At 36.9% G+C, this 23,384-nt stretch overlaps 1 pseudogene; it reads left to right on the top strand.

The window, feature by feature from the left end:
* The window catches only part of LOC113866912, a 45,651-nt pseudogene extending 33,239 nt beyond the window's left edge, over positions 1 to 12,412 (top strand).
* The last annotated feature ends 10,972 nt before the right edge of the window (positions 12,413 to 23,384 follow it).

Raw genomic sequence — 23,384 nt, 5'->3', positions numbered from 1 at the left:
AATTGAACAAGATCTGCAACAAGGAAATTTTAAACTATTGAAGAAAGACCATTTAGAAGAAAAAGAAAAAGTTCCCATGAATTCTGAAAGGAAAATAAAAAAGCAACTCTTTGAGGAAGCTTGTAAGCCAATAGACCCAGAAAAATACAAGAGGCTGCCTTATCCTCAAAGAGTCCAAAATCCTAAACAAGAGGAACAATTCAAAAGGTTTATGAATGTCTTTAAGAAATTACAAATTAACATTCCTTTTGCAGAAGCTTTGGAGCAAATGCCTTCATATGCAAAGTTCATGAAAGAACTACTTTCCAGAAAAAGGAAGCTAGAGCATGACAAAACAGTACCTTTGACAGAGGAGTGCAGTGCCATTCTTAAGAGAAAACTTCCTCAAAAGTTGAAAGATCCTGGATCATTTAGTATTCCTTGTGAAATAGGAAACTGCACTGTGGGAAGAGCATTGTGTGACTTGGGAGCAAGCATAAATCTGATGCCATTAGCTGTTCTACAGAAACTTGGCATAGAGGAAGTGAAGCCTACCAACATTACACTACAGCTAGCTGATAGATCATACACTTATCCATATGGAGTTGTTGAAGATTTATTAGTTAAAGTTGACAAATTCATTTTTCCTGCAGATTTTGTAATTCTGGACATGGAAGTGGATTCTAACCTTCCTTTGATCCTAGGGAGGCCATTTCTTGCAACCGGGAGAGCTTTAATAGATGTGCAAAAAGGTGAACTTATGCTTCGAGTTCAAGATGAGAAGGTAATATTTAATGTGTTTGAAGCTTTAAAATATCCAGTTGAAGATAATACATGTATGAAGGTAGATATATTGGATGCTTTTATTACACAACACCATATGAAAGAATTTGATGAAACTGCTGTGTTAGAAGAAATAATATCTGCAGGGAATGACAAATCTGAAACTCTGAATGAAGAAGATATCATGGAAATGCAGCAGCAATTGGAAGCTCTGCCGATGCAAAAACCTGCAGAAAATTTAGTGAGAGAAGAGCTGAAAAAAGACGCTAAAGAAGAAGAAAAGCAGAAGCTAGAACTGAAACAACTTCCTTCACACCTGCGGTATGCATTTCTGGATGAGAAACATGAAAATCCAGTCATTATCAACAATGAACTTAAGCAAGAACAAGAGGAAAAATTGTTAAGAATCTTAAGAGAACACAAATCTGCAATTGGCTGGAGTATTGCAAATCTAAAAGGTATAAATCCCTCATTTTGTAAGCACAAAATTTTATTTGAAGAGAATTTTAAGCCTGTTGTGCAGCCACAAAGGAGGTTAAACCCAGCCATGAAAGAGGTAGTTAAAAAAGAGGTCATGAAGCTGTTAGATGCAGGAATAATATACCCTATTTCTGACAGCAATTGGGTAAGTCCAGTCCAAGTTGTTCCAAAGAAAGGTGGTATGACAGTTGTACCTAATGAAAAGAATGAACTTGCTCTACTAGGACTGTAACTGGATGGAGAATGTGCATAGACTATAAGAAATTAAATAATGCAACCAGAAAAGACCATTTCCCACTACCATTTGCAGATCAAATGCTAGAAAGACTTGCTAGACATTCATTTTATTATTTTCTTGATGGGTATTCAGGATATAATCAAATAGCTGTGGATCCTTTGGATCAAGAGAAAACTGCATTTACATGTCCATTTGGAGTCTTTGCATATAGGAGAATGCCATTTGGTCTGTGTAATGCCCTTGCCACTTTCCAAAGATGCATGCTTTCTATTTTTTCTGATTTGGTAGAAAACATCATAGAAGTGTTCATGGACGATTTCTCTGTTTTTGGTGATTCTTTTGATGATTGTTTAGCTAATCTATCCACTGTTTTGCAGAGATGTCAAGATACTAACCTTGTGTTGAATTGGGAGAAGTGCCATTTCATGGTACAAGAAGGCATTGTCCTTGGTCACAAAATTTCAAAGAAAGGAATGGAGGTGGACCAAGCTAAGATAGAAATCATTAGTAAATTGCCTCCACCTATCAATGTTAAGGGAGTTAGAAGTTTTTTAGGACATGCTGGTTTTTATAGAAGATTCATAAAATATTTTTCTAAGATTGCTAAACCCTTGAGTAATTTACTTATAAAAGATGCAGATTTCATATTTGATGATAATTGTTTGCATGCATTTTCTGTTTTAAAAGAGAAACTGATTTCTGCACCTATTCTTGCAAAACCAGATTGGAAATTACCTTTTGAACTCATGTGTGATGCAAGTGATAGTGCAGTGGGTGCTGTGTTAGGACAGAGAAAAGATAGGAAGTTACATGCTATCTATTATTCAAGCAAAGTGTTAAATCCTGCACAAGTGAATTACACAACAACAGAAAAAGAACTTTTAGCTGTTGTACATGCTTTTGATAAGTTTAGACCATATTTAATGGGTTCAAAAGTGATTGTATACACTGATCATGCTGCTCTTAAATACCTTTTGACAAAACAGGATACAAAACCCAGGTTATTAAGATGGATTTTGCTACTCCAAGAATTTGAGCTAGAAATCAAAGACAAGAAAGGAAAAGAAAATTGTGTAGCAGACCACTTGTCCAGACTTCCTTTGGAGAGTTTAACCACTGAATCATTAGAAATAAATGAAGAATTTCCAGATGAAAAGCTGTTTGCAGTGGAAAACATGCCTTGGTTTGCTAACATTGCAAATTTTAAAGCCACTCAATTCATTCCAAAGAGGTTTACTTGGCAGCAAAAGAAGAAGTTCTTATATGACAGCAAATTCTATGTGTGGGAAGACCCATATCTGTTCAAAATTGGAATAGATGGGTTAATTAGAAGATGCATTCCACAAATTGAGCAAGCTGAGATACTATGGCATTGTCACAATTCAGAATATGGAGGCCACCATGCAAGTTCAAGGACTGCTGCAAAAGTCTTGCAAGCAGGTTTCTTTTGGCCTACACTCTTCAAAGATGCCAAGAAGTATGTGGAAAACTGTGATAAATGTCAAAGAACTGGAAATATTTCAAGAAGACATGAGCTGCCATTAACCAACATCCTAGAAGTGGAACCATTTGATGTATGGGGGATTGATTTCATGGGACCATTTCCCCCATCATTCTCACACGAATACATTCTAGTTGCAGTGGATTATGTGTCTAAATGGGTAGAAGCAATTCCCACCAGATCAAATGATGCAAAGGTAGTGATTTCTTTTATAAGAAAGAACATTTTTTCAAGATTTGGTGTGCCTAGAGTGCTAATAAGTGATGGAGGTACTCACTTTTGCAACAAGTATCTTGAAGCTGTATTAATGAAATATGGTGTGAAGCATAAGGTTGCTACTCCATACCATCCACAAACAAGTGGACAAGTGGAGGTTTCAAATAGAGAGATCAAGCAAATTCTAGAGAAAGTAGTGAACAGTTCAGGGAAGGATTGGTCAAAGAAACTGGATGACTCACTGTGGGCATATAGAACTACTTTTAAAACTCCACTTGGTATGTCTCCATATCAGCTAGTATTTGGAAAGGCCTGTCACTTACCTCTAGAGCTGGAGCACAGAGCATATTGGACTACCAAGTGGCTTAACTTTGATTTGTCAAGTGCTGGAAAGAAGAGAGTTTTACAGTTGCATGAATTGGAAGAATTCAGACAACAAGCTTATGAGAATGCAAAGTTGTACAAAGAAAGAACCAAGAGGATCTATGACAAATTTATTCTGCAAAAAGATTTCAGACCTGGCCAGCAAGTACTATTATTCAATTCAAGATTAAAATTGTTTCCAGGAAAACTGAAATCTAGATGGTCTGGACCGTTTTTAATTAAGAAAACTTCTCCCTTTGGAGCAATTCTTATAGAAGATCTGAAAACAGGGAGAGAATTCAAGGTCAATGGCCAAAGATTGAAGATCTATCATGGAGAGGAGTTTACAAGGAACATATCATGCATGAAACTGGTTTCTCTTGAGTGAGAAACATTTAATGTCAAGCTAATGACATTAAAGAAGCGCTTTGTGAGAGACAACTCATATTTCTAACCCAATTTAAGTTTTCTGCATTATTTTTGAATTAACAGTATTCATAGAAGTCAAAGTCTGAACTTTTCATCTTGGTTACCTTGCTGAATCTGATGTTTGGAATAAATCTGGTGGCTGAAACAAGAATTCAGATTGGAATTAATTAGAATACTTAAAGTTCTTGTATAGTCTGAATAATAGTTATCAAATTCTGCAAATTTTCTGCAAAATACAAAGTTTTGCATCATACTCATCATATTCTGTAATTTTGATGCAAAAGGTAAATTTTGAAGCATGCTAAATCTGTCATTTGTAGCGAATCTGATAAATCCAATTGGACTTCATGCTATAATGTGTTATGGAAAAGTTAGAATTGCATTGTGAATATGTTAAGCAGAAATTCTGCAGAATTCAACTGTGATGTTTGTTGCATCTGTAATTTGGAGCAAAAATGATGAATGAATTGAGAGTTCATGATAGGAGTGTGTAATGTAAAAGTCAAAACTGCATAAGTAGGGAGTGAATACATGTTCTGCAGAAATTCTGCAGAATTCAGCCTTGGATGAATGTTGCATATGTAATTAAGGGTGAACATGATGAGGGAAATAGGTATTTTATATGGTGAGTGTGTATTGGAATGATTATGATTTGTTAAGTGAGCCAATTAAAGTTTGGAGAACTTGGATTGATGAAAGGAATCACTCTTTTGCAGGAAAACAATCACGCAGAGATGGAATTCTGAGATTTCCCCTCTGGAATAATCACTCTCGCTGATGAGAGTGATAACGCAGAAACTGACTGGGAAACACAGCTCTCTGGAACAATCACTCTCGCTGATGAGACTGATAACGCAGAGGCAGATGAGAAAAACACACTCTCTGGATGACTTCCTTTCCTTGTCAAGAGTGACCACGCGCAGGTAAGTATGGAATATTTCATAGCGCGTTACTCCTTTTACTGATAAAAGTAACCACGCTCAAGCAATAAGCTTGCGCGTTATCACTTTGCCCAGCAATAGCGATAACGCGCATTGCATTCAAAATTTCCAAGGTCTCTGGAACACTCACTCTGTTCGACAAGAGTGATAACGCAGAATTTTATTAATAAGGGAACATTCACTTTTCACTTAAAAAGTGGTCACGTGCACACGCGTGACCCTAGACTCAATATAAAGGAACCACGCTCACATCCATTTAAACCTAAATCCCCATTTCCCTCTGAAATTCCTCTGACTTTCAATCTTTCGTGAAGCAACCAGCAAGCAATTGCTCCCTTTTTTTCACTGTCATTCACATTTCTGAAGCTCAAGGTACGTTCTCTGCATTCTACGAAATTGTATTTAGGGTCTTTCTTTGTTGCAACTCTGGAAAAATGTCAAAAATGGCAAGTGGGGAAATATCTTGAGCGTATTCGATTTAAGGAACTTTAAATACTGTGAATAGGTTTTGAAAGTCATTCAATCTCCTCTGTTAACATATTCACATCTGCATTATGTGAAAAACCTGAACATGACTTTGAAAGAAATAGAAATATTCCAGTTGCCATCAACGAAAGTACTCTTTGCATGCAATATTTGAATGTTGATGTCTGAACTGAGTTGTATGGAACGAGTTACTGCTGTATATTGCACTGCATGATTGTATAGATACCATACTGATAAGTCCTGCATTAAGCTGATATTTAGTCTTTGATGATAATGAATGAGTGCATTGTTCTAATTGTATGTGATTCAAAGAAACAATAGGCAATATTCTGGATGGAATTTTACTGTCAGAAGATAATTTCTGTTAGGAACCATTCGAGCATGTATTGCACTTCTAGTGGGCAGGATGAAAGTGCATTAGTAGTTGAAATTTGGTTGAAAATTGTGATTCTTTTTCTGCATTCTTGGTGAAATTGTGAACTCTGAGGGAACAAATTAGGAAGGCCAGTCTAAAATCCCCTGAATATGGTTTGATTAATTTTGTACCTAAGTGCTGGTATATCTGAAAAGTGACAATTTTGCTCTGATAAATAACTTTTGTGCTTACATAAGAGAGCATGTAAAAAAATATGTTGATGACCTATAATAGCATCTCTGCGTTAACCTGATGTGCTTTGAGAGTGTGCACTCTAAACTACAAATTTAAAGGTTTAACCAATTTTGACTGTGATTGCTTAGTAATTTGCAATATTGCTTGTGTGTTTATATGATTACATCCTCATGACAACAACTGATTGTAAAAAGATCCATACTGCAAATTGGAATTCTGCACATGGATTGATTGAATTTGTCTAGTAAAGAGATGTATACTGTCACAATTCTGTGTCATGAATTTTAAACTGTCAAATTACTTGCTTGTTTTTTTTGCAGCCACTTCAAAATGATCAGAACTTCTTTGAATACACCAGTTGGACCTTCTAAGAAGACCAAAGCTGGATCTACCAGCAACACTCCAAGAAGGAGATCTATCAGGAATATTCAAGCTGGAACAACCAGGAATTCTCCAACCACAAAAAGAGCAAGAACTGATGGTGTCTCACCTTCCTCACCCATTGAAATCGCTGACCCTTCTCAGCCAAGAGTAACCGCACATGCAACCTCTTCACCACCTCAGCCGACCAGAAGAAATGCTCCTTCTACCTCTACCCCTACTGATCATGATCCAAGGTTCAGGAGTATTGCTCACGAAAACTATTTCAAGGCAAATATTTTGAGGAGGAAGATTGTCCCGGATAGAGCCTTTGAAATTGCTGAAGGCAACTACCCTGAGTACTCAAAAGAAATTCAGAAAAGGGGATGGGACAACTTCTGCTCCTTGGCTGATAATGGTTGGAGAGAAATTACACAGGAGTTTTATGCAAATGCAATGCGGTTCAAGGGAGACCAAATTCCCAAATTTCACACAATGGTCAAGGGTATGAGGGTGGATTTCACTGTTGCCAACATCAATCGAGTGTTGGAAATTTACACTGAAAGGCAACCTGGGCAGATGGACTTCACTGACTTTAAGAATAGTCCAGACAAGGATTATATTGAAATCCTGCACAGAATTGGAAGGCCAGGCACAACTTGGCAGCTGAACCTCGCCTAAAAACCCAAGTGTATCACCACCAAGAACCTGCTACCATTTGCTAAAGTCTGGAGTACTTTTCTGTTGAACTCTTTCATGCCAGTCAAGCATAGTTCAACCCTGGCAGTAAAGAGGGCTGAATTATTGTTTGCTATCGTTAATGATATGTACATTGATGTGGGGGAAGTTATTAGTGAAGAATTATTGTTTGCTATCGTTAATGATATGTACATTGATGTGGGGGAAGTAATTAGTGAATGTATCTTAAATATTTTGAAAACAAAAAGAGATTCACTATCCTTTCCCTCATTAATCACTTTACTTTGTGAGGATGCAGGGGTTGAAGTTGGAGAATACCAAGAGAAAATCAGATCTGCTCCCCCTATCTCTGTCTCAATGGTAAAGGACATCTATGCCACCACCTCCTGCACTTCAGCTGCACCTATCCCCACCCAGTTCAGAAAGGAGAAACCAATGAAGATGAAGGACATCCTACATCTTTTGGTTGAAAGGAAAAATCAATTGGCTGAACGACAAACTGAGCTCCATAGCAGTTTGAAGGCAGGAACTATGCTATTGGAATGTGTGTTGATGAATCTTGGTCAGAAGATGGGAATGACCAAAGATGAACTTTATCACACACTAGATTTGGCCGAGAATGCTCAATGTCTACACTCATCAGTCTTTAAAGACTTGCCAATCTACAAGACTCATTTTCCACAGCCAACTGAAGAAGTGGTGGAGGAAGAAGAAGATGAGGAGGATGAGGAAGAAGATGAAGATGAAATTTTTGATGAGGAGGATGCCTAAGATGACTAGTTTAGGATTTTTGTTTTCTTTTCTGTTAATTCAAATTTTCTCTTGACAGTCTTGTATTAAGTTTCAAACTTTTTAGTTTCATTTTAGAATTTGGGTTTGTAATTTGCACACTAGGTATATTTTGGTTTCATGCTAATTCTGAACAATTATGTTTTGAACACACATTAATTCTGCAGAATTCAATCCCTTTTCACTTGATAATTGACGGAATTTTTGGTGTTTTGTGCAGAAAATGTCACAACCACACAACACTCACACACCATGGAAGCTGACACTTGCACAAGTTGCCATAAAAGGGGGTTTCATTCACTACCTCTTATTCATGAGTTAGCTTCACATTACACTGAATTATTCCTGAAAAACACCAAAATACTAGAATAGATAATAAATTGCTGGCTGTTAATCAAATAAAAATGATTGACAATTTTGTGAATTCTGTGTGAATTTCTTTTTAAGTTGTTTTTCTCATTCTCAAAATGAGATCACACTTGTATTTTCAAAAATAAGGCAGTTGCCACTAGGTGCATATATTTCTGAAAAGTGCATTGTGTTTTCATTAATCCACATGATCACTTATAAATACCTAGTGAGATTTGAGCTGTCTAATTCTTTTTCTTGTGTGATTAATCATATTTGGCTGCATTCTCTAGAACTTGCCCTTGTTCTTAAATTGAATATGCATGTTACAGTTGTCACCCACATGATAGAGGCCATGGTTTATATCCTAGTCAGCCTAAATGCCTTCCTTTATGATTGAATGTCTTAGTTCACCCTTTTGAGCTTAATATCCCTTTTCTTGAAATTACCTCATTATAAGCCTTGCTGAAAAACCAATTTTTACCATTCAAAAGATCAGAGGCATAATGAGTTTAATCAAGAATGAGTTTTAAAACTAAGTTTGGGGTGGTATCCAGATTTTAATTGCTTGAGGACAAGCAATGTTCTATGTTTGGGGTGGGAAATAGCATGCTATCTAAGTTTGAGTTCAACAAGCCAGAAAGAAAGAACAAAAGTGCTGCAGTAAAATGAAAAATTTATGAAGCAAAGCTGTGAAAAGAACAAAAATGTGAGTTCAAAAGAAAAGAAGTGCAGAAAAAGATTAAAAAAAAAAAAGAAAAAAGAAAAGAGATGAAAATTCTGCTGCAAGAAAAATTTTGTTTGCTGCATAAGTGAGAGAATTAAGGAGGAATAATGCAGATCCAGGATAGTTTTAAAACAAATCACTCAAAATGCCTTTGATCTTTTGAAATTGCATGTATTGTTTTCCATTTTCTTTGATGCCTACCTTAACCTTAGCCTTGTTATAACCTGAAAAAGTCCTCTAGATGTGTGATTAATTGTACTAAGCAGAGGAGATGGAGAAATTGGGCAAGCATATGGTAGAGTGCAGTGAAATTGATGATTTAGAGTGAAAACAGTACCTAAACACTATTGAGTGGTGAGAGAAACACTTCCAAGTGAGCTGTGATCATGTTGATTAATTGTACTCACATGAATTTTGATGAAAAATATGAACTTAGGTAGCAGTTCTTACTCAATGATGATTATGCAGTAGGAATATCATGATGAGTATTTGGATGAACAACTTGATTGAAAATTTTGCAGAAAACACAGAATTAGAAATTAGAAAAATCTGAAATAAGCAGTTTATAAACTGAATTTGAAAATGGAGGAACTTACCCTTGGTTTAGTTTAATTTGCTTGAGGACAATCAAAAATTCAAGTTTGGGGTGGTGATGAATCCATATTTTTACTGATATTTTAGCATAATTCTAGCTCATTTAATAAGGAAAATATATGAAGAAAGCAGAAAAACTCAGAAAAAGAGAATGATTGAAAGTTTTATTTCAATTTGTAGTTATTTTCGCATTTGTAGAATTTATGCTTAGTTCTTAAGGAATTTATCTTGTTTTTGAAGGAATAATCTGAGCAAAAGTCATGGAAATGGATTACCAATGGAAAGGAAGAGGAAGAATGGCAATGTTGGACTCCAAAATACAAGAATTATGGGATGCAGGCTGGGTGTGATCACTATTGTTAGTGAAAGTGATCATTCCAGAGCCTAAATGAGAAGAGGAGCCTGTGCGTAATCACTTTTATTTACAAGAGTGAGCGTTGCCAGTGTGCGTTATCACTTTCGCCAACGAAAGTGAACGTTCCAGAGAGACTTCATTCCTGATGAGCTGCGCGTTGTCACTTTCGCCAACGAAAGTGAGCGTTCCAGAGGCACTTGATCAGGACAGCTTGCGCGTGGTTACTATTACTCACAAAAGTGATCACGCGCAGCCCTGGACCTCCTGCGTTGCCACTCTTATGAATTAAAGTGAATGTTCTAGAGAAGCCTTCAACTCTGCAAGTTGCGCGTGGTTACTCTTGCTCTTGAAAGTGAACACGTGCACTACATAAAGCTTTTGCGTGGTTACTCTTGTGAAGAAAAGTGACAACGCGCAGAACTGGGGTTTCTATAAATACATGATTGAAGCGCGAAACTAAGGGTCTTTTGCTCATTTTCTGTTTTGTTAGTTAGATTCTCGTTGAGAGAGAGTGGAGAGAAGATTGGGGTCGAAGCTTGAAGCTCCAAGAAGAGGGATCAGATTGGAGCTCGTGGCCATGGCTGCTCTGCATTCTTCTTCATCTTCTTCTTCTTCTTTCTCTATTTTTTTGCAATGTGTGCTTAATTTCCCATAGTTAGGGGTTTATGGAACTCGAATTGATGTATTGATTCGACTCTATCTTCTGAACTTTAAGTTCTTGGATTAATTGAGTTGTTAATTCTACTTTTCATGCAATCTTTGAATGGAAATTCATTTGATTAATCAAGAGGAATCTTTACCAATGGGAATTGGATTGTTTGCTCTGATCTGAATTGGCAACCAGAGTTTAGGGATTTCTTAGGGATAAGGAGACCTAATTCTGCAATCTTATAGTTCTAATTCTTAATGCAACCTGAAATTGAATCTCACCTAAGGGATTAGGGAGGTTTAGTGGATTGTTAGGGTCAATGAGTTAAGGAATTAACCTTTGGCTAGGTATATGTGAAACTGATTGTCAATTATTCAATTGCTTGAATGTTCAGAGGATTTAATTGGATTGATATTGATATTCTTGTGAAATAAATTCCTAACTATCCTTCATTGCTATTTCATTTCATCACAAATCTTACACTCTATTTTTCTGCAAGTTCTTTACTTTTGATTGCTCTGATTATTGCTTTTATATGATACAACTCTCTTCCCAAATTCGTATGGCTCAAATGGTTATTTTTCTGTGAAGTGATAATTGAGTTCCTAATTCCCTGTGGAGACGATACTCGGATCTTAAATTTACTCATTACTTGCTGCAATCCTAGTGCACTTGCTAGTGTTTAGATTGCAAACAACAGTTTTCTTGCAATTAATTGTAATTTCTTTCTATTTCTTGTTACTTAACTTTTCTGCTTCATTTTACTGTACTTAGACATTAGTTTTCTGCATAATTGTTCCATGAATTTTTCTGCATTTTTGCTGTTTCATTTAGTTTACTTCTTAGTTAGTTTTTAGTGCATGACCAGATCAAATCCTGGAGACTTGTATCCACTTTATCTAGAGATTGATAGGACTTTTCATAATAACATTAGATTACATAGACATAATTTTGAACATTTTGAGGAACCTTCATCTTCTTCATCTATCTACTCATCACCACATTATTTAAATTTTAAATTGTACCAAATGGCTGATAATGAAAGAACATTAAAGGAACTGGCTGCATCGGATATAACATATCAAACTTTATGCATACAGTAGTATCCTGAAATTGATGCTCCTTTTGTTCTAAAAACAAGACTAATACATTTGTTGCCAAGATTTCATGGTCTTGCAGGTGAGGATCCCCACAAACACCTCAAGGAGTTCCATATTATTTGTTCAACCATGAGGCCACAAGGTGTGCCTGAGGAGCATATAAAATTAAAGACTTTTCCGTTCTCTCTGATGGATGCAGCCAACAATTGGCTCTACTATCTCCCTCCAGGATCTATTGCCAGTTGGGACAACTTGAAGAGACTTTTCCTGGAGAAATTTTTTCCAGCATCAAGAGCTGCGTCCATAAGGAAGAAAATTTGTGGGATAAGGCAACTTGAAGGAGAAACCCTCTATGAATATTGGGAAAGGTTCAAGAGACTATGTACCAGCTGCCCTCACCACCAAATTAGTGATCAATTGTTGATCCAATACTTCTATAAGGGACTACACCCTACGGACCGAAGCATGATAGACGTTGCAAGTGAAAGGGCGTTGGTAGATAAAACTCCAGTTGCAGCCCGAAATTTGATTGAGAATATGGCTGCTAACTCACAACAATTTGCAACAAGGCAGAACTCTTGTGTTACCAGAAATGTAAGTGAAGTACAAGTTGCTGAATCTAGTAAGTTGGAGCACAAGCTTGATGAATTGACATCTATGGTGAAGCAATTGGCTTCCATGCAAAAAAGTGTTGCTGCATCTTTACCTCCTCCACCATCCATTCTAGCTATGTTGTGTGGCATTTGCTCAATTACAAACCATTAAACTGATAGTTGTCCTACACTGCAAGAGTCTGACACTCTAGAAGGTAATCCTCAGGCCTATGTTGCAAACATTTACATTAATAAATTTCCTTTTCTAAATTCACAGCAGCAGCCCAATTGGGATTTATCTTTCAATAGATATAACTCAGGCTGGAGGAACCATCCAAATCTAAGATGGGGGAACAGTTCTCAACAACAGAACTAGCAGCACGACAATTAATATCAAGGACATCATACTGGCCCAAATAGATCCCATCAATCCCAACATTAACCACAACAAGTCCAGCAACATCACCAACCATCTTTCTCACAACCAAGTGCACCACAGAAAAATGAACCATCACTAGAGGAGCTCATGAAGCAGTTGACCATGAATAACATCTCCTTCCAGTAAAGAACCGAGGCTAGTATTAAGACTTTGGAGAACCAAATGGGACAGATAGAAAACCCAAGCTATGCTTCATGTACAATTGATCTAAATGGAGAGGAAAAGATTCAAGAACAACTAGAACATACATCTGCCCAACCAAAGGTGGCAAACAATTTTGAAAGGACAGTTCCTCTCCCATTTCCTTAGTGAGTTATCCAGCCAAGCACGAAGATTGAAGAGACTGAAAAAGAGATTTTTGAGACCTTCAGGAAGGTAAAGGTGAACATACTTCTACTAGATGCAATCAAGCAAATACCCAAGTACGCCAAGTTCTTGAAAGACCTATGTACCCACAGGAGCCATCTTAAAGGTAATGAGAAGGTAAACATGGGTAGAACAATAAGGACCCAGGAACATTCACTATCCCATGCATCATTGGTAATAATAGGATTGAGTATGCCATGTTAGATTTAGGAGCATCTATAAATGTCATGTCATTGTCTATTTTTACTTCACTGTCTCTTGGCCTTTTGCAGCTTATAGGTGTGGTTATTCAGTTAGCCAATAGAAGCATAACAAACCCAGCCGAGATTGTTAAAGATGTGCTAGTCAGAGTGAATGATCTCATTTTCCGGTTGACTTCTACATTTTGGATATGCAAGGGGGAGAGTCAATGAAGGGTGCTGCACTGATTATTCTGGAAAGACCGTTCTTAAAAACCGCGAGAACGAAAATTGATGTGCATGCCGGGACACTTACCATGGAGTTTGGGAACAACATTGTGCGCTTCAACATACTTGATGCTATGAAGCATTCATCTGAAGAGCATTCTGTCTTCCAAATTGATCTATTTGATGATTTGTTAGATGAACAATTTTTTGAATTTTTAGAAGCAGATTTTTCTTTTAATTTTTCTGAATGTATAGATACTCCCTTTTGTGAATATTGTAATAATTCTTCTATGTATGACTCTTGTATTTCTGAATTTTTGAATGTAAATTATGCAAATTCTAATATTGAAGAGATTGAAAAATCAATAGGGGAAGAATGTGATGTTTTGAGTTCAATAAGTACAATTGAATTTGACCATTTTTATTTGAATGTTCTAGAAATTTCTTCTACTGAAAGTGCCAAGTCACTTCCATCTGTGGAGCAGTCTCCCACACTAGAGCTTAAACCATTGCTAGAGCATCTGAAATATGCCTATCTAGAGGCAAATGAGAAGCTCCCATTGATAATCTCCACCAAGTTGAATATTGATCAAGAAGAGAAACTCTTAGAAGTGATTAAGAGGCACAAGAAACCTATAGGCTGGACCCTTGCTGATATTCCTGGAATCAGCCCCTCTCTTTGCATGCACAAAATATTATTGGAGGAGGGTGCTAAGCCAGTGAGGCAGCCTCAGAGGAGGGTGAATCCCATCATCCTGGACATGGTGAAGGAGATCACCAAGTTACTACAGGCTGGGATTATCTACCTTATCTTAGATAGCACTTGGGTCAGCCCGATCTAAGTGGTCCTAAAGAAATCTGGACTCACTGTGGTAAAGAATGAGAAAAATGCACTAATACCCACCAGAGTTTAGAATAGTTGGATAGTCTACATAGACTACAGGAGACTAAACCAAGCAACCCGGAAGGGTCATTTTCCACTACCCTTCATTGATCAGATGCTAGAGAGGTTGGTTGGTAAGTCTCATCATTAGATGGAGTTCTTGACCCTATTCCTCTTTTAGATGTTTTTCCTGATGAACAACTCTTAGAGTTGTATACTTCATAGGCATCCTGGTATGCTGACATTGTTAATTCTCTTATGGCAGGGGCTTTTCCAGCAGGTGCACCAATAGCTAAAAAGGATAAGATAAGGAGTGATGTCAAACATTACGTTTGGGATGACCCTTATTTATGGAAATTCTACAATGACCAAGTCATTAGAAGGTGTGTGCCTCATGAAGAAATCCCTTCCATACTATAGTTCTGTCACGCTTCAGCTGTAGAAGGTTATCAAGGACCCCAAAGGACAGTAAGAAAAGTGTTAGATGCAGGACTGTATTGGCCTTCAATTTTCAAGGATTCATAGCAAGCATATTCCACCTGTGAAAGATGCCAAAGAGTGGGAGGAGTAATTACTTGAAGACAGGAGATGCCCTAACAGCCCATCCTATATTGTGACATCTTTGATGTCTGGAGTATTCCCTTCCTCTTTTGGTTTTCTTTATATACTTCTTGTTGTTGATTATGTCTCAAAATGGGTGGAAGCTAAGGCCACCAGGACTAACGATGCTAGAGTGGTCGTAGATTTTATCCGTAACAACTTTTTTTGTAGGTTTGGCATCCCTAGAGGCATCATTAGTGATCAAGGAAGTCACTTTTACAATAGGACAATGGAATTATTGTTGGAAAAAATATGGAGTTGTACATAAAGTCTCCACTACCTATCACCCACGGATAAATGGGCAGGCTGAGCTCTATAACAGGGAAATCAAGAAAATACTTGAGAGAGTCGTACAGCCTCATAGAAAAGACTGGAGCCACAGGCTTGATGATGCCTTGTGGGCACATAAAACTGCGTTTAAGACACGCTTGAGAATGTCACCATACAGGGTGGTCTATGGAAAAGCCTGCCACCTGTCAGTTGAGGTGGAACACAAAGCTTATTGGGTAGTGAAGACTTGTAATATCTATTATGATTCAGCTGGAGAACAGAGGAAATTGCAACTATAGGAGTTAGAAGAGTTGCGTCTTGAGGCTTATGAGAACTCCAAAATTTACAAAGAAAGGATCAAGAGGTACCATGATAAGATGATATCAAGGAAAGACTTTTCCATTGATCAAAAGGTCCTTTTGTTCAATTCTCGCCTCAAACTCATGCCCTTCAAATCTCCCCTACCGCCTATGGCCTGAGTAATTCACTTCATACGTCAAGCTAGTGACGTTAAAGAAGCACTGCGTGAGAGGAAACTCATAATGATCTTAGGAATTTTAGTTATTTTTCTGCAATAAATGCTGGTCTTGCATTTATGCTTCTCTATTCTTATACTTCATCATATTGATACTTAAGCATCACTCTATGCACTTTGTTTCATTAATTGACATAGTTTTTCTGCATAATTCTCATTTTTGCAGGGTAAGATTATGATTATGGGGGCTAAGTACTGCACAAAGTCAAGAAAGTTTAGATGCAGTAGGATGGTAAATATTTTCAAGCCTTAAGGCAATCACTTGGGTAAGAAAGCAAAAGATTGTCTTGAAGGTACTCACTTTCCTAAACAAAAGTAATCACTTTCAGCTCTAACCTGCATATTCCCTCTCTATAGTGAGCACTCTCATAGTTGATATTGATTACTTTCATTTCATGTATGCCCATGAAGGTGCGCGTGTTCACTCTTATTTGTCATAGTGAACACGCCCAAGCACTTTTGCACAGCACACAGGGTGAAGCTTTCTGGAATGTTCACTCTCAGCTACAATAGTGAATAGGCGCAGTGCTCTCTACTAATTTTGAAATTGAGCGACCCTGTAGTGATCACTCTTACAAAGCAGAGTAAGCACGCGCAGCTCTAGCATACCAAAACCACCTTGCGCATGTTTACTATCAAATTTGAGAGTGAGCACTTTAGTCATTTATATATATAAAGTATTCACTCTTTCATTCACCTTCACTCCATTTCTGAGCGCTTCTCACTCCCATTCTCAAATCCCTTGCCTTTCTCCCCCTTGTATTTGGTTTCTTGCATCCAGGATTCAATTTACTTACACTTTTTCTACAATTTTCACATCCAATTCAGGTAATTACTTAACCTTCATTTTTTGGAATTAGGGTTTATTGCTGTAAAATTAGGGATTCTGCATTGGAGCCCTCTAGATTGAAATTGATAATTTATAGCTGTAATTACAAGGATGTTTGTATGATTGAAGGATAATGGGAGCATTTAATTTGATTATTTTGTTGAGTTTAGAAATGTTGAACCCTAGGGTAGTTACCCCGTCTGCGAGAGTACTTACTTTGAATATTTTGATGTGCTAGTGCTTACCCTAAGATTGTTTTGGGATGTGTGATATTTAATTCGTGCTACATTTCATATATCTATAGCTAATCACATAGATCCCTTTTGTGGCTCTAGTTAATTTGGTCATGAATAAATCCCCATAGTGTTTACTGGCATGTGCAAAGGTAACCATTTGGTTTGCACCTTCTCCCACCACTGTGTCATTTTTGGATTCTCTGATGCTTTGAATGTTGAATGATTTTATCATTGCTACACTTCCATTGTACACACTCAATCAGCCCTGTGCACCTCTTTAATGTTGCTGGAAATCTGCATGACCTTACATTGAACACACACCAATTTTCTTGCTATACACATTCTCATGTCTAAATGCATTCACTATCTGTGTGTGAATTTTTTGAAGCCTGAATAGTTACTTTGAACTTTAATCCACATGCTTGGCCTAGTCATTTTTTTTTTTAAATCTGCTGCATAACACTTGATAGAGCTAGAATCCAGAGTAGTTACTGTCATTTCTCATATTGAACACTTGGGTGCCATAATCATTATTCTGCAATGCCCTTTATTGCACCAATATAGCATATCTGCCACCACACATGCATCAGTTTTTTGCATATTGTCTAATTTCAAGTCTGCCCTTTTTGAATTGATCTATACTGACTTTTCTGCATCAATTGCTTGCTTCGCTACATTTCAGAGTAATTACTGTCACTTCTTATAGTGAACACTTTGGAAACATAAAACCTCACAATGCTCACTCTGATATCCACTTTCACTATGAATATGATAATAGTCGATTCTAATGCTTGTGGCTGTCTCTTTTTACCATTAGCTCACTATTTCTTTTCATCCCCCTGTAGCAATATGGTGAATACTCCAAGGAAGAATACTCTTAGACCCAAGAGAGCCAGAACTGCTGGAGCATCATCATCCAGACCTCCTCCTACACATGACCCAAAGTTTAGATCCTTATCTCATGAAGATTACTTTAGAACCAACATCCTACGAAGGTAGATAGTGCAGGACCGCAATTTTGAAATCCAGTAGGGCACATACACTTAATTTCAAGAAGAAATTCAGGATGGGACTGGGAGCTTTTTACCATATGTGCTAGAAATGGGTGGAAGGAGATCACCTAGGAATTTTATGCTAATGCAATGAGGGTGAAAGGAGACTAGTTACCCCTCAGACACACCATGGTGTGGGGTGTAAAAATTGACTTTACCCCATCCAACATTTAGCGAATTTTGAACATAACCCCAGTGGAAAGGCAAGAACTTGATTTCTCCACATTTAGTTCTTTAGAAGAGAAAGACTACAAGCCAATACTCTAAGCAATTTGTAAACCAGGGGAAATTGGGAGTTTGACATGCAGCTTATGCCCAAGAATTTAACCACAAGACACCTCCTTCCTCCAGCTAAGGTGTGGAGCATCTTCCTTTTGAGTTCCTTCATGCCAGTGCGCCACTCATCTACATTAGCTGTCAAGAGAGCTGAACTTATCTATGCCATCCTCACTGGCATGCCTATCCATGTGGGAGACGTTATTAGTAACTTCATCATGGGAGTCTTAAGCACCAAGAGGGACTCACTTGCTTTCCCATCTATTATCACCATGCTCTGCCAGGATGCTAGAGTAGACATAGGTGAATACCAATAGAGAATTAAAGCATCCTCTTCCATCTCTATAGTCATGGTGAAGGATCTCTTTAACGCCAAGAAACAAACTGCTGACCCAGGTTTTTCCCTACCTCCTGAGTATAAGAAAGAAACTCCCCTTGGATTGAGAGCACAAGTCAAGCAACTAGCACTCAAGCAAGACACACTGCATGCTAGTCAGAAATCCATGCTAAACCTCCTGGAAACCATAATGCTTAATATAGGAAAGAAGCTGGACATGACCTCAGAACAAATTTATTAAGCTCCTACATTCTCTGCACCTTTCCTCACAGCAGCTGTTAACAAGGACCTACCTCCTTTCACAGCCACCACCCCTGCACTTGCAGCTGAGAAAGATGGCAGCTCCAGTTCTCCAGAAGAGGAAGAGCACGATAAGGATGCCAATGACAACCTTTCATCCTCCAGCTCAAATGAAGATCTCATTTAGCTTTACTTTCCCTTATAACATTTACTTTTCTGCCATTTCTACTTCATTTCCCTGTATTTATTAACTACTATTTTCCCTGTAATTATCATACTTTACCGCTTCAGTACCATCTCTCCCTTTATTTTCCTCCATTATCCCTATGAACAACATTTAATGCTTTTATATATACTATTCGCAGTTCATTTTCCATTGTTATACTCTGTGCTGAATCCACTACGCATCTTTGTGCAGAGAATGCCTCCAGTCCCACCAAGAGGAGCATGAATTTGATGATTGAATGTGAATCCATCATTAATGAAAAGGGGGGGTGATCTCTTTGCCTCTGTTTCACATTGTCTTAGTCTGTTTTCTTGCATAGTTCATAGATAAAATACAAAAATATTTTTATTATTTCTGTATCTTTTTTTATTTAGTTCAATGTTGTAATTCTGATTTTATATTCTGATTGCACCTCCCATTCAACTCACAATCATTCTCTATTTTGTAAATACTTCCCATTCCTACCATACTGAACATATTTTCTTGTAAGGTGAACTGTACTCACATACTGCTAAGTAATTATCACCTTTTACCATGGTAGAGAATTGGGCCTGAAATTTCTTTTCTGTGTGCACTTTACATGTATTTTTGCATCTATCCTCTAGAACTTGCCCTGTTTCTTAATGGAATATGCATTGTGTAATTTTTCATCTAGATGATGAGACCTTCTTTGCACACACCCACCCACCCACCCTACAACACCCTTGCACCTAATTCCCCTTGTTCCACATTCCTTCTTTTGCCAAACTTAGTCTACAAAAATATCTTCTTACCTTAAGAGAGGTATTTATTTTGAGTTGCATCTAGAGTGAATACAAGAAACTAAGTTTGGGGTGCTAATATTCACTGTAGTTGCTTGAGGACAAGCGAACTCTTAAGTTTAGGGTGGTGAGCATCATATACATGTCAAAAATGCTTGAATTTGAAGAAAATAATGATTGTCAAAGTCCATTAAAAAAATGAAAATGAATGATGATGAATGAAAGAGAAAGAAAAAAAATAAAAAATAAATCAAGTTATTGTGATAGAAAAAGATTCCCATATAAGGCAAGTAATGAAGAATATGGTGAAAGAATGCTTGAATCTCAATTGCTGCCTCATTTGATGCATTCCACATTCGCTTACTCAAAAGAATTCTCTTTGCTTGAAATACCCACTTGAGCTTTTGTCCCTTCTTGATCAAATTTGAACCTAACCTAACCTCATTTGTGACTAACAAAGCTCTTATGATAGGTGGTTCATTGTATCTAGGCAGAGGAGATTGAGAATATGGGCAAGCATATTGTAGGGTGAGGCAAAATGCATGAATTGAGAGAAACACTTAGCCTGAAACACTAATGAGTGAAGAGTGAAACACCATCTTGTGAGCTAGATGATTTCTTTTTGCATTGTATGGATTGCATGAAGCCTTGCTAGATTTTTGTTTCAGTTTAATGGGACTTTGCTTGAAAATAATTGATGTGAGTGTGATTTCTCTATTGAATGAATCCATGATTTTGGAAATATTGGAAATACCAATTGGAGTCTAAGATTGGAATGAAAATCAATGAGAATTTGTTTTGGATAAATCCAACTCTTTACATTCAATTTTCTTGAGTTTTGATTTGCTTGAGGACAAGCAAAAGTTTAAGTGTGGGGTTGTGATGAATCCACAATTTATAGATATTTTGTCTAGCTTTTTATAAAGTTTTAATAGAAAAAATAGACCTAGAGATTGTAAATAGTATAAAAATCTCATTTAGGTCAAATATTATAGCGTTGTTAATTTTTACCTTATTAACATTAATTTTTGTGAATATATTTCACAATTCTGAGCATTTGAATAATTGTATAGGAGATTCTAGACAAATTCCATGGATTTTTAACCCTTTGGGAAAATATGAACTGAGAGTAATCACTCTCAGGTTCTATAGTGATCACTCCAGGGAGCTGATTCCAAAGGATAGGCTAGAGTAATCACTTTCAGAAGCAGCAGTGATCACTCCAGAACTAAAGAGAACAACAGTGCCTACGCGTAATCACTCTCGTGAGTGATAGTGATCATTTCAGAAAGCCGCAGGATGAAAGACCTTGTGCGTAACCACTTTCAGAAATGAAAGTGATCACTCCAGTGGAGACTAAACTAGAACACTCAACGCGTGTTCACTCTCATAAGTGAGAGTAACTATGCGCACCCAAAGTAACTACTATTATACACGAGTGATCACTACAAAAAGGGGGAAACCTGAGGAATGCTACGCGTGTTCACTCTTGTTTACAAGAGTGATCACTATAAAGTTGCTTTAGACTTAGTATATATAGATAAATGGGAATTAGGTTAACAGTTTTTACACACTTTTAGATTCTTTTGCCATTTTGGGGAACACTTGCAGGGCTTTGGTCATCCTTGGGTGACAGCCAAGGACCAATCCTAAGGTTTGATTCATAATTACTCTTCACTTTCCTCTAATTTTCACATTGATGTCATTGATTTCCCTTTGTTTTCATCTTAAATTTGTAATACCCATCCTCATAGAGGGCTAAACTTGCTTGTAATCCTTAGTGAGTTCATGGATTCTTGAATTCCTGGGTATGAATGTCAATATAATTCTATTTCCTTCATGAATTTATATTTCCTAACTCTTTGAATTGAATTAATGGTTAAATGATGGGGGACATTGCTTAATTAACCCTAATTTGTTTTAGTGAAATTCTTCACTTGGTTTGCTTAATCCTAAGTTAATTTCTAAGGTTGCGTAATCTTGGGGAAAAGAGTTGGAGTCTATTAAATTTGCTTAAATTTGTATGGGGTTTTAAGGTTAATTCTTACTTGTTGGGTTAATCTAATTTAGAGGAAGAGGAAAAGTATTGAATCTTAAGAGGAATAGGGATAGAATCACATGAATGAACTAAGGATTGCTACATTTCATTGATTGAACTCATTAATTTCATCACTTGCCTTTACATTAAAATTGGAATCACTTAAAACCCCTCTTTTTAATTGCTTTAACAGTAAATGTTTACAACATGTTCAATGTATGTTACTGATAATGATCGATTTTGTTGAGTTGTTTAAAAGATTTGTCGCAAATCCTCATCAAAATTTAAACAAATTAGTGTAGTACTAGGGTTACCCTAGATTGTCTCCCCTAAACATTGGTTATTAATATTCATTAAACATGTTGAAGGCATTAATTGAACAAGCAATTAAAATGGGGGGTTTTGTGGTTTCAATTTAATATAAAGAGCAACAAGTAAACAAGTTTAATTAATTCAAACAATAGAAAACAACAATCATTAGTTCATCCACAAAGATTCTATCCTTATTCCACTCAAGATTTAACATTCATCCTCTCTCCCATGAATTAGGTTAATTTAACAAGCGAAAATCAACCTTATGGTCCCAACGAAATTACGCAATTTGTTAGGCTCTAATCTCTCATCCCAAAGTTACGCAACCTGAGAATTAAATCTAGGATTAAGCAATCCCTAATTTAGAATCTCCTTAAACGAATTAGGGTTAAGCAATATCCCCCTCATTCACCATTAATTCAATTCAAGAGACAAGGAAGAAGTAATTCTTGAGAAGAAAGGAATTATATTATCATTAAAATCAAGGAACTCAAGAATCTATGTGAACTTACTAAGGATTACACAAAATTTAGCCCTCCATGGAAATGGGGGTCAAAAACGCAGTTGGAAAATATAGAAAATTCATTAACATTAATGTAAAAGCAAGAGAAATGAGAAACCAAACCCTAGGTTGGACCCTTGGCTGTCACCCAAGGTTGCCCTAAGCTCTGGAAAATGTCCTAATTTTAGTAAAGAAGAGAAAAGGTATGAAAATTGTAAGAACTCTCTACCCTAATTTGGCAAAAATCTATTTATACTAAAGCTGGCGCCCTCCAAAGTAATTACTCTTATTTTTTCATAGTAAACACGCGCAGCATCAGTTGAGTTTTGCCTCTCTGGAGTGATTACTATGAATATTCATAGTAACCACGCGCAGCACTGGGACATTTTGGACTCTCTGGAGTTGTCACTATGAATTTTGATAGTAACTACGCGCAGAACCTTCAATTCTGGATGCTCTGGAGTGACTACTATGAATATTCATAGTAACTACGCGCAGGTTTAGTGGATTCTGGGTTGTGATAGTTGTCACTTTAAGCTTTGAAAGTGATCACTTTGGTCCTTTTGCCAGAAATGGCTTGCTGTAGTTGTCACTATCAATTTTGAAAGTAGTTACTTTCACCTCAAATTCCTCAAAATACAATAATTCATCAAAATAAGCTTGGGGATTCCTGCCACATTATTCAAATGATCAAAATATGTAAAATAAACTATCTAAATCAATGTAAATTAACCGAAAACTAAGAAACCTATATTATTTAGCCTAATTGGAATATTCATCTTATTTACACTATCTACGTCTATTCTTTTCTATAAAAAGTAATAAATGATATATA

The sequence above is a fragment of the Abrus precatorius genome, unplaced genomic scaffold (assembly GCF_003935025.1).
Source record: "Abrus precatorius isolate BTA unplaced genomic scaffold, Abrus_2018 Scaffold5, whole genome shotgun sequence".
Taxonomy (NCBI): domain Eukaryota; kingdom Viridiplantae; phylum Streptophyta; class Magnoliopsida; order Fabales; family Fabaceae; genus Abrus; species Abrus precatorius.
Note: the sequence above shows the minus strand (reverse complement) of the source record. Positions and strands in the feature narration are given on the sequence as shown.